Here is a 15,276-nt window from a genome sequence, read left to right as displayed (position 1 = left end):
TATGTGATTACAGAGAGCGAAGGCCAAGGCTTCTAAACAGTTAACAATGTCAGGGAGTGCTCTCTGCATGAGAGAATCCATCAACCCTCAATTCAAGAATGTAGAGACAAAGAAATCCCGCTACAAATCAAGGTCATCTCAGTTAGTTGTTAGAGACCTCAGGGATCCTGGAAAAGTCTCTTACTCTGTAAAGTTAAGTCAAAAGGTCAGTCTATGCCTGGGGAAGATTTCTTCTCCAGCTTCGTGAAGGATTGTTCTGAACCTTGAGCATGAAATCAGTCTAAGCTTGTTATTAACTGTGCCAGCAAGGTCACATTCGGATTTAGCTAATGAGTGTTTATTCTGTATTTAACAAGGATAGTTTTAAAAATTGCTCGATATAACCTCTTCTACCATCTAACACTTACAGTTCTAGTCTGTTGCGCAGAATTTATACCCAATGTTTGGTGAACAACATGGGTTTCACAGACTAACCACCGCAGTCCGTTTTATGCTGCTACAAAAAAAAATGACCAATATTAGGTTATTTACAGTAAAGTTGGTTTGTTTCCATAGCCCCCAAGTCTGGGAAAGCCCATGAATTTGTTGAGGGCTCTCGTAGGATCATCCATGATGGAAGTTATGATAGGAAGCGAGAGGAAGAGGGAAATCACCTCACACTTTGAGAACGGCATCAACATACCCATGAGAGGAGTCTTTGTCACGCTTAACACAGTTACAGTGACAGCTAAGTTTGAAGACAACTCTTGGAGAGGAAAGATGGTCAATCATCACAGAGATTTTAAATTAAAGATAGGTAGATTTGATTTGATTTCTTTCCCTCACTTTTAGATTAGTCCCTTGAGAATTTGGTGCCATGTGCTTTGATCGTATCCACTAGATCCTCCCAGATCCACCCCCTTCCCTACCTGTACAACTTCATGTCCTTTTATTAAAAAAACAAAGTCAATGGCCCATATATTTTGAAACATATGGCCTTCTGCTGGAGATTAGTCAACTCACTAGGAGTCTCAGCCTGAAAGGGAATTGATTCAGCCCTCCTAGCATCTTCCAGCTGTCAATAGCTCCATAGCTAGGGGTGGAGCTTGCTGTCCATCTCCCTTCTCCATGATGGGATTTTGTCTAGTTTGAGCTTGCTCAGGTCTTGTGCATGCTGTCTCAACTGCTGTGAGCTCATGTGTGCATTGCCCTGCTGTTACTGGGAAATACTGTTTCTTTGTAGACATCTACCACCTCTTGCTCTTACAACATTTTTGCCCATCTCCTGAGATGATACCTCAGCCTTGGGAGAAGGGCTTATAATATAGAGTCCTATTTAGGGCTGAGCAACTGCAACCTCTTGTTCTCTCTTCCTTGGCTTATTGTGGTCTCTATTAAACACTACCTACTATAAAAAGAAGTTTTACTGATGAGAGTTGAGAGATCATATTATCCATGTTTTTTTTATTACACTAACATAGATGAAGTTCCTTGAATCAAAGAGAAGTTTGAGTAGAGCCCCAACTTTTGATATTGTAAGAGCAATTATTTGGAAATGATCCAGAAAGTAGTCTATTCTCCAACTGATTCCGAACTCTTGCACAGAGAACTTGGGTTGCGTAGAAAGAACTGATATTTTCACAGGCCCTCACTGTCTTCTAATGCCTTGCACAGAGTGACAACGGAGAAAGACTAAACCCTGAGTTAATATTACAAAGGCTCCGTCTTAGTTGTGTTTTCAACTAATGTATGACCCTGAAGAACTGATTGTAACTCTTCTTGCACACAGATAATGTGTTGGCTAGTCTTGGGTCAACTTTACACAAACTAGAGTTATCTGAAAGGAGGGAAGCTCAACTGAGAAAATGCCTCCATAAGGTATTTTCTTAATTAGTGATTGATGGGGGAGCGCCTAGCCCATTGTGGATGGTGCCAAACCTATAGGTCCTGGGTTCTATAAGAAAGCAGACTGAGCAAGCCATGGGAAGCAAGTCAATAAGCAGCACCCCTCCAAGGCCTTTGTATCAGTTCCTGCCCCCAGGTTTCTGCTCTGTTTGAATATCTGTCCTGACTTCCTTCGGGGATGAACAGCAATATAGCATAAGTCAAACAAACTCTTTCCTTCCCAGCTTGCTTTTCAGTCATGGTGTTTCACTGCAGCAATAGAAACCCTAACTGAGGCAGATAATAATGAGAGGATGTTAATCTTGGAAGTATCCTGTAGTACTAGTTTAGAGTATGTTTCCTACAGCCCTTTTTGGTTGCAGGCTAGTTACTGAAGGAAACAGGACAGAGAGGGTGGGGAGTGAAAAAGAGAAGCATAGAGAGATAGAGACACGGAGAGTAGAATGAGAGTCAGAGGGACACAGAGACAGAATGAATGGATTTCAAAGGCGAAATAATAAGGAAGGGGTTTTCGTCACTGTTCCACCGCTGTGATGAAACACCATGACCAAGGTAGCTCTCACAAGAGAAACCCCTTAATTAGGTGCTTGCTTAAAGTTTCTGAGGTTTAGTACATTATCATCATGCCTGGGAGCTTGGTGGCATGCAGGCAGGAACTGGGGCAGTAACTGAGAGCCACATTCTGACCCATAGGCACACACACATACACACACACACACACACACACAGAGAGAGAGAGAGAGAGACAGAGACAGAGACAGAGACAGAGACAGAGAGAGACAGAGAGACTGGGCTTCATGTGTCACCCCTAGTAACACACTTCCTCTAACGAGACCACACCTACTCCAATAGTCACATCTCCTAATCTTTTCAAACAGTTCCACTCCTTGGTAGCTAAGCATTCAAATATACAAGCCTATGGGGAACATTCTTACTCAAACCATGAGTCTGGGGATGTGACAAGAGTTGAGCTCTCAGAATTTAGATCATTGTAAAGTATATGAGTAGACAGCCACTGAGACAGTGACTAAGACAATGCACTGAGAAGTGCATACCATTCGGAGGACAAGGAAAGGCTCTCTAGAGAAAAGGATGGTGGAGGTTGGTGGCAGAACATTCTGGGTAGAGAAAACAGTATTTCCAAGACTGCACCATAGAGTGGCTATTAAGCAACAGTGGGAGCTTGTGTATGACTGTAGTTAGAAGTACATAGTATATTCTTCAAGAACCAGCTAGGAGCTGTAAAATCCAGTCATTCTCTGTCATGGCTGCTAATGTATGAGCTAGTCTGAAACAAAGCACCCACACGCCGTGACCCACAACTATTGCTACTCATTATCCCATAGCAAGCAATAGTGCATCCTAGCCTTGTCTTCCCTGGAGACCTTTTATAGGACATCACAGGGCAGATGAGAACATGGCTTTGATGGGGCAAATTCCTCAGCAAAGAAAACAAGGAGTGAGGAGAGAATGCCGACCTTGCTTGGATTCCCTTATTTCTTTCTGCCCTCGTTGCTGCATCTCCTGCAGTTGTAGCTACTCTTCTTTAGGGTCTCTCTTTCTCCTTAAAACACCACCCCCATGCATCGTCTTTGGTCCAAATCACAGTCCTGAAAATGTAAAACCTGCAGTTTTGGGTATGCTACCAAAGGAAACAGTTTTGCTTCAAACCTTGTTTTTGCCAAAATATTTTCAAAGTAGCTGGAGAGTCGTCAAGCCACAGCGGCTCTCGGCTGTGTTTCCTTCTAGCATTTCTCCAGGCCCTCCCTGAGCAGCGCTCAGTAATTGGATAGTATTTCATGATGAGGAGGAGACTCAATGCTGCATGAGAGAGCTTGTAGATCTAAGGATTATCCTCCAGGTGCTGAAGACTCTGGATCCAGAGAGTCTTAGCTGCCAAACCCTGGGGCTGCCTGAGTATGCACCATTCCTAGATGGAACCTTTAGCAAGGCGGCCTAGGGAGACACACTGGTAACTGTTAATATTTGGACTGTCATTCCAAAGTCTTGAGGTACCTTTCTGCATTTAGTCATGTGACTTCAACCAAAAGAATCTATTCTAATAGGAAAGAATTACTGAAAACAGCCTGGAATGATGTATTTTGGCTCTACAGGTCCTGACAACTTTTGCCTGTTTGTTCTTAACCTTTCTCCTCTAACCCCAGTTAGCACTTGTGGGCTCTAGGTACCAGTGTGTAGCTTTAAAAGCTATTGGAAATTAGATAATCAACTTTTCTGCTCACCTGACAATTATCAAGGGTTTGAAAGAGATACAGAAGTGTTATTTAACAATGTATAAATTTTTAGGGTTTGCCAATTGGCTTGTGTTAGTTTTTATTTATCTGATATACTTGATTTATTTAGTATATACATTTATTAACATGAAACTATAGTAAATGGAAGTAAGTAAATTTACAAATTTTTTATAAATTTTAGAAATAAATTAATTTACGGTTAACATTTAAAACCAAGTAAAAACTGGTATTTAATGACTTACTGATATAACCATTTTAAGGCAGTATGACTATGTAGCCTTTATAATGTTTTACAATTAATTAATTAATTAATTACTTCTAAAGAACTTTTTAATACTACATGGGAAGGCTCAAACATTATTATGTTAAATACATGTATATACTTTTCTCTTTATGTAGTATGGATTTTCAAAATGAGAAAACAATCATTCTAATTAAATTAGAATTGTCTTCAGTACCTCTTTATATCTGCTCATATATCATAAGGTTATATATATATATATATATATATATATATATATATATATACAGTATGTGTGTGTTTGACTTTTGTGATAGATTTTATATCATAGGCAAACAAACATAAATCTCAGTGTCAGGAATGGATTACTTATTTCAGAGTTGTTTACTAGTGAGGTCCCAGTAGAGTCACAAACATTGTAAGCTGTTTCCTGTTCTTGGTTCTCCTCCTGAATTAGACATTAAGATACTATTACTGAAGACACCACATACTTGAGCACAGAACACAGAGGTCAAACTGCTAGAATATGCTATGCATGTTATTAGAGGATAAAAGTAAAGGTCAGTCTTACCCAGCTGTGAACTCCAAAGGCTACAATAATGACACGCTTGGTAATACAAGCCCATTGGTGAATCAGTGGTATATATGTCATAGGAGTAACCAAGCTCTCTCTGGTTGGATTTAATTCCTTTTCTCCAAGTTGAAACCTGTACCTGGCAACATATCTGGGGCAAGAACCTGTGGCGAGACAGGTCATAGGTCACAGGGCAGAAACTGCTTCTATTGCTCTGCTAAATGGGTATAGCATTAAACTGTTAATGAGATCTTGACACCAATACAACATGATCACCACTAACGATCAACTTGGCCTCAGGATTTAAGTGTAACTACCCCTTGCCCCTTTTAGAGAGAGTTTGTCTGTGTAGCCCCGCCTGTATTGAAACTTGCTATATAGACAAGGCTGATCTCAGACTTACAGAGATCCACCTGTCTCTGCCTTCAGATTAAAGCTTGTGCTATCATGCCGGACTCCAACTAGCTTTTTAAACACCAGATCTATGGTTCCTGGAATTAAACAGGTAACATATTCTTAAGCACCAACTGAAAGAGTTGAATAGAATGTATAAAGTCAAGAGAGCCAAATTGGAGATAAAACATCAGCTAGCCTGGTAAGAATGAGAAGCCGTTGTTACTCCATCATGCTAGCAAGCAATGTTCTCTTATGTTAGGAGAGTGGCAGTCTGTTGGGGGTGGGAATAAACTCTGTTCTTGCCTTTCTCTCTTTTCTGCACTCTGCAAAGGCATCCCCCTGGCCCACACTTACAAGCCCAAGGTTGGAGAGGTCTGAGTGATGACGTGTGGTGTGCTTATACTTCCCCACTTTTCTGGAAACAGGAAACAGGACAGTGCATCTATGTTGACGAATACCAGGTTTTCCCTCCAGTCTTGAGTTCTCATTTTCTATTGTCTTTCTTCTAAGCATGCCACGGTGCATGTTTTGCCCTTTCCACTACCCCCATCCTCATGATTCTTATTTTCCCTTCATGTCCTGCAATTCCTACTTCAGCAAATCTCATCGAGCCTTCTTCAGTGCAAGCCCACAATCCTAATATTCTCTCTATTGTCAGCATTTCTACTAGAACCTAAGTCCAAGTTATAATTTTCTAGGAGCTGCACTAACTTTCTATAATGGTTAATATAGGTTATCAATTTTGATTGACAAGTTCTTAGGAGAACAGCAAAACACATTCAGGTGGATCTGTGACAGGGTTTTCAGAAAGGCATCATGAGGTCTTGGACCCTCATGGCTTAATCCACTTATTGTTTGGAAAATTGAATAGACTACTGAGAGCGGCTGGAACTGCAGATGGTTGGGGCCTGGTGGAAGGAAGGAGGTAGCTGGGAACTGACCCTTGGAGATTGCATCATGCCCTGACCCCTTCCTGTTGTTGCTTTTCTCTGCTCCCTGTCCACCATGAGTAGCTCTTCTGCCACATTGTCCCACCACCATGGTACCCTGCCCTCCCTTAGGCACAGAATAAACAGTGATTAAAGGCTGAATCTCTGAAGCCATGAACTAAAATAAATTATTCAGTTCTGAAATTGTTATGTATATTTTCTACAGTAGTACAAAAGTGACTAACACATCTTCCTATGATTTAATCTTAACACAGATCCTTTGAAGAATACTCATTTAGATCAGGTTGAACTTCTATTGAGAATTCATAATTTCTCAATTCACTCTGACTAAAAGAGTCAAATGCTCAAGGCCTTGTACTATGTGTCCTTTCTTTCATCTAAGCTCTCTGGCATCTTCTCTTACTTCTTTCTCTCTTGTTCTGTCTGCTAACACTGAACTATTTTCTGTACTTAAAACAAACCAGAAACTTTCTCATTTCTCAAAACTATTTGTTCTTGTTGCTTACCCTGCCTCGTGTCTTCTCCTTATACATGACTCAGTCCTAAAATTTCCTTTAAGGTTTTTGTCCAAATGTCACCTTCTCAATGAAACCTCTAATAACTATATATTAAAACAGAATCTTCTCCTAGCCTATCAATCCCACCAAATTTTCCTGTTTCACTCTTGCCTAGAGGATGTACAACTATCTGGAACATTTTTATTTTATTTGTTTATTTATTTTTCTATCTTCTCCTGTGCATACCTCCATCCTCACGATAATGAAAGATTCATGGCACACTTATAAGACCACAAAGAAATGGGAAATTTCATTGCATGAAAGAAGTTTACTTTTTACCTTTCTCATAGTGCTTAGCATGGAGATGTCTGTATGTCCCCTATCTTGAGCCAGACAACCCTTAAATACACCCATATTGGACTAGCAACAAGGGATGTTAAATCTGAAAGAAATTTAACAGATTATAAAGGCATCATTGGCTATGACAAACTATGGTGCTATGAATGTAGTTGAACACATGTCCTTGTGGTATGATTGAGCATCCTTTGGGTATATATTCAAAAGTGGTATTGCTGGGTCTTGAGGAAGGTTGTTTCCTAGTTTTCTGAGAAATTGCCACACTGATATCTAAAGGAACTGTACCAGTTTGCATTCCTACCAGCAATGCAGGAGTGTTCCCTTATCCCCACAACCTCTCCAGCATAAGTTGTCATCAGTGTTTTTGATCTTGGCCATTCTGACAGGTGTAAGATGGAATCTCAGAGTTGTTTAGATTTGTATTTTTCTGATGGCTAAGAATGTTGAGCATTTCCTTAAGTGTCTTTCAGCCATTTTAGATTCCTCTGTTGAGAGTTCTCTGTTTAGGTTTGTACCTCATTTTTTTAATAGCCAGAACCTGGAAACAACCTAAATGCCCCTCAACCAAAGAATGGGTAAGGAAAATGTGGTACATTTACACAATGGAGTACTACACAGCAGAAAAAAATAATGATATCTTGAAATTTGTAGGCAAATGGATGGATCTAGAAAACATCATATTGAGTGAGGTAATCCAGGCCCAGAAAGACAAATATCATATGTACTCACTCATTAGTGGTTTTTAGACACAAAGCAAAGAAAACCAGCCTACAAATCACAATTTCAGAACCTAGACAGCAATGAGGACCCTAAGAGAGACATACATGGATCTAATCTACATGAAAAGTAGAAAAAGATAAGATCTCCTAAGTAAATTAGGAACATGGGGACCTCGAGAAAGGGTTGAAGAGGAGGGGAGAGGGAGGGGAGCAGAGAAAAATGTATATCTCAGTAAAATAAAAATAAAAAGATGGCATTGGAAGCTAGGAAAACCACAGTCGTGCCCTTTCATAACAAAACTAGACAAAAACCTCATTAGGGTTTCTGAAATCTTGTTGGGAAAATGTTTATTGTCAGAATAAACTATAAGACATCATTGCTGAAATCTGAGCCAGGAGTACAGATTAGAGTTCACAAACTATGAGAAAATGTCCAGAAACATTGAACTATATGAGGATTGTATGTTTTATGAGGTCCTGGCAAATGCTCAGTCAAAGCAAGTCCCTGACTATATTCCCACTCTATTTTTTAAAAAAAGGGTTTTAATATACAAGATCTTAAAAAGCAATAAGGTATGTTAAAGCTTCATCAATCTGGAGGCCAGCAAAGTGACCTAGCTGTTGAAGAATATTTGCGGCTTTCTGTCTTCTTCTGTATTAAACAGATATCAATAAGCTGCTATAAGCTGACACTTGCTGAATGAACACTCAGTTACATCCAATTGCAGCAGAAGGAGAAACCCACTGAGAATTTCTCTGAGGAAAGAATGCCGCAGTCTTTAGTCAGTAATTCCATTTCCAGCTAAAGAGGCAAGGAAGTGATGAGCGCCTTTCTCAGAGGCTCACTGACACCTAAAATCGCACATTTCATGATTCCGCTCTGCAACATAAAGTTTTACCCCAAGTAAAGTCCCTTGGAAGTTCATTCTTTCTCAAAATAAAAAATAATCCTTCTCTTCCATGAATGTAATAATGAAAGCATGAAATTAAATGAACAGCAATATTCTTTAATTTTTTGTATTTTTATTTATTTTTTTCTCACATTTTGATCATATTTCCCCCCTCCCCCAGACTCCCCAGAACATCCATCCCTCTTCACCCACCCACTTTATGTTCTCTCTCTGTAGATATGTAAGAATTAACCAATAAGAAACTAGAGCTAATGGGCCAAGCAGTAATTTAATTAATATAGTTTCTGTGTGGTTATTTTGGTTCTGGATGGCAGAGACAAATGAGCAGCCTCTTTCCAACACTCCATTTTTCATGCCACCCTTTCTTCAGGTTCTTGTTCACTGCCTGTGACCACACATCTACCTTTTGTGTTGGTATCTGTTATTCACAGATACTGCTCTTCTCAAAGAAAGTTCTAGTGGACACATTTTTCACTACCTTGATGGACAAACCATATCTGAAATGTGATTACTGGGAAAAATGACAAATTAATTCCTTTGAGAAACCTGATTTTCTGCTACAAATACATGCTTTTTTTTTAAGTAAAGAGTAAGGATTAATAAGAACACCCTTGATCCTATCAATAGTTGAGAGAGGCTCAGACTTACAGATATTTTGACATCTTGTCAAAATATGACAATAGATTGTCAAAATACATAAAACTTAAATCATAGTCAAACTGATTTGAATAATCTGAATGTGATGGGCAGCCTAAGACAGCAAATAGATACCACTGGGACTCATACACACAAACCAGCAACGTTCTACAGACATAGTCAGCGCTGTCATAGGCTGGATGGGCCTGAAAAAGGCTAAGTTATGGAAATTCAGAAACAGTTATTTCTGAAGGGAGTTCTAGAAGATAAACATCTAAAAGAAACTAAGTAAGATGCTTTTTTCAAAACAAAGTTGGAAGGATGTTTTATTATAACTTGAGAGGCCGAGGCAAAGAATCCAAGTGTGAGGATGACCTGGTCTAGGTAGCAAGATGTTTCCTAGCTCTAAAACAGTAAATCAAGACAAGAAAGAATCACACAGGTGACTTTGTTTTTATTTGACTTATTTAGCAATTATACTGAAAATAGTTTTTTTTTCATGCAATATATTCTGATGATGGTTTTTCCTCTCAGCTCCTCCTAGCTTCTCCCTACCTCTCCAACTACCTAAACCCATACCTTTTTTTCTCTGTCTTATTAGAAAAGAAATAAGCATCTAAAAGAATAATAATTATAAAGTAAAATTAAATAAAAATAAATCAGAAAAATTAGGATAAGACAAAACAAAAACAAGCAAGCAAACAAACAATCAGGATAAAAAAAAAGCCAAAGAAAAAGTACAAGAAATACATATAGATGCAGAGATACACACATTCACACATATACAAAAAAAAAACCATAAGAACACCAAACTGGAAGTCATAGTATATAAGCAAAACAAAAACAAGAGCAAAATAAAAGCCCAACCAACCAACCAACCATCCAAACAAACAAACCAACAAAAACTCAAAGCATTATAAGACAAAAGCCTCCAAAACTACCATTGAGTTTGTTTTGTGTTGGCCATGTACTGCTGGGAGACTGTTGAAAGTGGACCATTCCAAATCAGAAAGGGGAACTGCGGCAGTCTTAAAACATCTATCTACATAAATTCTTCACCATTCTACTACTCACTCCCGAAAGTTTAATTCTACTTCCCTACAGACGGACTTGCCTTAATGTTTCACAGCTGATAAGAAGCAATGTGTGAATTCCAAAAGTAGGTTCACGATGCTGTGGTAGCCCATGATTATGAATCCTCAGCCAACAATCTTGCCCTTAAACTCAGAGAACAAGAAAGCTCATACCACCTGGAAATGTCTGCCTGATAGCGTCAACGAGGGTCTAATTCAATACCTGGCATCAAACATGGACACGAATGCAGCAGATTCCCAGTCTCTCTTCTCAGTCTTCCAGTTGACACCCCAGAAACCATGTGTAGAGGTCATTCTAACCCTGATGTACCTAGCCTACATTCTCCATGACTTACAGACTCTGTAAAGCTAATGAACGACTGTTTTGTACAGTGGTTTTCTTACATGGGTAATCTGTTATACAGCCATAAGATCTGTAAGAGGTAGAGAAAAATGTAAGCATTTCTGTATGAAGCTACTGAAGGAAAAGGGTTGGCCAAGCAAGACAACCCTCAGTGATTTTTTAAGTTTTACTTTTAAATTCTTCTGTAATTTAATATGTGGCTACATTATATTTAGATCATATTCTTCCCCCACTCCTCTCTTAGCCCCTCTAAGCAGAGCTCCACAACATTCTCCTTCCAATTTTATGTACTTCCTCTTTTCCTCTCATAATCCAGAGTTCAGTGCTGGCTGCATATGTATAGAGCACCTCCCCTGGGGTGATATTTGTCAGTTAAGGGATTTTGAAAAAAGATTTTCGCCTTGCAGATGGTTGGTCAAACTCATGGTATCATAAAACTTAATGAAAAGAACATGGGTCAGGGAGTCATAAAACTTGAGCTCAAATTCCACTTTGGCTATATGTTCCCGAATCTCTTATACTGAGCTTCCTGACTGTCAATATCTGGAAGATCATATCCATTTATCTAAGGACCAAATCAGAAAACACTTCAAAAATACCTGAGCTAGTGTGTGAAGTTTCAGTGAGGAGTCTGCTCTTCAGCAGGTGTGCACCTACTTCGCATGGGCCAATACTGTTTGATCAGCTTGTTCCGATGGGTGGTTCATCTTGCCAGTAGGGGGATCACTTGGAGCCTGTCTTTGACTTAGAATATTTTTGGTATTAGGAAATATTTTCACTCACTGAACCTAGACGATACTTGCTGATCTTAGCTCTTCAATCCGAAAGCCACGGCTTGTGCAGTCAATGTCTTAAAGAACATCCACAGCTCCCAGTCAGAGCGCCAATATTATTATTATTACATAATATGGCGTTCTCCATTATAGAAACCATCTTGCCTGCTGGAAATATTTTCCAAAATCATATTTGGTAAACCAAGAATGAAATGCATCCTTATGAAGTTATTCACCAGTTTCAGTTTGTGTTTGAAACTCTTCACAGATTTCTTTGTAAGCTGTTCATTTCACATGAAGCAAGGAAGACATGTCTAGACAAATATTTCTTAAGCTATTTTGAAACTAAGCCTTTTCTGAAATGGCTATATACTGTTGTGCCCTAATGTTCTACTTTAACCACTTCAGATAGTTGCTTTATTGAAAGCAAGCTAGTTCTCAAAAATTAATCAGACATCAAAGTGTTCTGATTTTTATGAAGAAAAAAATTTTCTGAGGTATGAAAAAAAGTTAATTCTATTAGCAGAAAGGCATTTGCAGAGTATCTTTGAAGATCTTTTTAAAATTCCAATAGATTTATGAGCCTATGGACATGAATAAAGGAAGAGACTATATTCTGGTCTTAAGAAGGGACCGGGGCGAGGGCTCAATGGGTAAGAATGCTTGTTTCATAAGCATGAGGACCGAGTTCAAATCCTCAGCATCCCTGTGAAAAGCCAGGCATGGCTACACATACCTGTAACCCTAGTATTTCAGGGTGGGACCAGGTAGGTCACAAGCGCTTACTGGTATACCAGCTTCGCCTAAACAGCAAGCTTTCAGTTCAATGTAAGACCCTGCTTCAAAGTAAAAAAATAGGGAAAGACACCAGGCACCCTTGCCTGCCTTCTCTTGAATGCTTATCTGTATACACACACACACACACACACACACACACACACACACAGAGAGAGAGAGGGAGAGAGAGAGAGAGAGAGAGAGAGAGAGAGAAGTGCCCTATATGAATATACTGAAAATAAACAAAAACAGTTGTGATCTATGTGGCATATTTAATTACTGGCAAAGCGACCTGCCAAAACCATAGGATATAAAATATTACTTGGCTTCCAGAATCTACTATGGCTTGCAAAGAACTGTATTTGACCATGACACATTCCCAACAAATGTTGACGACACAGAGTAACTGGTTCAGTTGGGTTCTAGGCTGCTGGGATTGATAGACAAACACTTCTTTCTCTTCATCTGAGAGGAACTTTCAAGACAAAAGTGTCAGAGTCAGATTCAGGTGCCAGGTGGATCTCCTGTCTGTCTAAGGATTGACATCATAGATATGCACAAAACAATAGTGCTCCCTGGATTTACGGAATACATTTTATGTGATGGGGAAGAAGATTATATGCAAATAAAATGAAGCTTTTAATGTTTCCGATTGTGTTAGACACACATGTGGAACAGGACTAGAGGACAGATAGAACCGTTGCTGGTTTAATCCCCATGGCATAAATGGCCAGTGAAATCTTTACAGAACTCAGAACCAACCCATTGCTCAAACACTGTGGCTCAGAAAAGTACAGCAGCCTACAGCTTTTCCTCACATGAAGAGGTTTCTGGGGTAAGACACAGTCTTTCCTTTCACCAGCTCCTATTATAAGATTGGTTTTTCTGAGGGTTATGTGAAGATAGTGAAGACAGGGTTATTTATCCAGCTATTATGTGCTGTTTGACAGGAAGATGCCAGTACCATCTTGGCACATTTGTTAAGCCAGAGACTACTAAAATAGATGAATGAAAAAGGGGTTTGATGAAGGAGAGCAACCAAATCTGGTACCCAAGCTCCATCCCACAGAACCTATAAAGACACACCCTGGGTCTTTATTAGGAGTAATATTAGCTTAAAACTAGTGTTGGCTGATATGTGTTAGACTAACCTGGAGGCTTAATTTGTACTCTGTTGGATTCCCAGGGCAATACTGGCATTCATTAACTGCTACATATTAATATTAATATTTTCCATGTTGCCTTCATTAAATTTATGCACCTTAATTAAATGATTATACTGGAAGTAAATCAGATGATTGGCTGATTGTAAAATATCTCAATCCCCAACGTCTAAAAGCAACATATTAAAATCCAGTGCACACTTCATAATTGACCAAAGAAAGCAACTTATGGCACCGCAGAGAAGGTGTGATTTGCTTTTCTCTCTTTAAACTCAGGAACAAGATGAACACCCGCTGATGATTTTGGCCAGTTGTCCCTCTCAGGATCTGTTATTAGAATGCCTTTGGGTCAGCTACGTGTTGCTTTCGTACAAACAGTGAGAAGCTCAGCTTGAAACCCCCATTACAGAAAGATTTGACGCTGGAAAATAGGACTTGGCTTATGGATGCTGCAGCTGTCTCAGCCACTGCCCCCAAATGACCTGTGTCACAGAGCAGAAGGTGGGAAAGACTGTTGTCAGCAGGGCAGCCATGTTAGGAGGGCTGTTGTTGGGGGGTCTGAAAAGAGAGTTCCTTATGGCAAGGATGGGAGGCCAATGCCACCTCGGTGTTACTACAAAGACTTTCCATCTCAATTCATTATTAAATCTGAGAGAGGAATGGTGTGAGGAAAGGAGATAATTACAAATATACACCAGAAAATCTAGAGGAAGGCCAAAGAACAATCTTAATACAATCATTAAAATAGTCTATCCATTTCAGTATCAGAGATCCAAATGTAAAAATGAAGTGTACAAGTACTAGGAGAGGTGAATTTCTGTTATACTCCAAGAGCAAATGATAAGGTTTTTGACTTCAAATAAAATAAAGAAAATAAATAAAATAAAGAATAAAAAATACGCCAAGAAAGAAAAATATTACTATAGCCAAAAAATGATGACAGTTTGGGAAGACTTGGACAGCTGCGAGCAAATAGTTCATAGGAAATTCTAGCATGAGGAGGCTCTCTGAGTGTGTATATGCAGTAAAGAGTCACTGCAGGAGGAGAGCTAAGTTGCTCATGCTTTAGTAAGCAACCCTGATTAAACTAAGTGAGTCCCAAGCTGATGCCCACAAAAGATACGAAAGCAGGAGGGGACTGGGAGGAAGGGGATCTGTGGCAGTGAAAAGGCACAAGGAAGAGTAATGCAGGTGAGTAGGACCAAAATATATACGTACATGAAAATGTCAAACTGCTTTGTAGAACCAACAGATGCAAACCGTAAAAGATTTTAAGAAAGCATTCTCCCCAGCTGGGCATGCCTGCAATCTTAGAATTTGAAAGCTGGAGACAGAAAGATCAGAAGTTAAGGTTATCATAAGTGAGGTAGAGGCTAGCCTGGACTACATGTGGTCCTGTCTGAAGTGAGGTGGAGGCTAGCCTGGTCCTGTCTGAAGAAAACTGAAGAAATTGTCCCCTACAGTTTCCTTAACAGAAAGCTCTTTTAGAGAAAACTGGAATATCGTTGGCGGCTCAAATTTGGTTTCATGGCTAATCAATTGCAGTATTGTATTTAATTTTCAAAAACTGTGGTTTTCAAAACTAGATTTTCTGGCAAAATGTCAAGCGAGACGTTCTAACTTAAAACTGCTCAGTTAGGAAGACTCTCCTCTTCATCCAGAGTGTGTAACAAGATCTTTTCTTTTAATCAAAAACTTGTATAAGG

The sequence above is a fragment of the Myodes glareolus genome, chromosome 15 (assembly GCF_982192425.1).
Source record: "Myodes glareolus chromosome 15, mMyoGla1.1, whole genome shotgun sequence".
NCBI classification, from domain to species: domain Eukaryota; kingdom Metazoa; phylum Chordata; class Mammalia; order Rodentia; family Cricetidae; genus Myodes; species Myodes glareolus.
Note: the sequence above shows the minus strand (reverse complement) of the source record.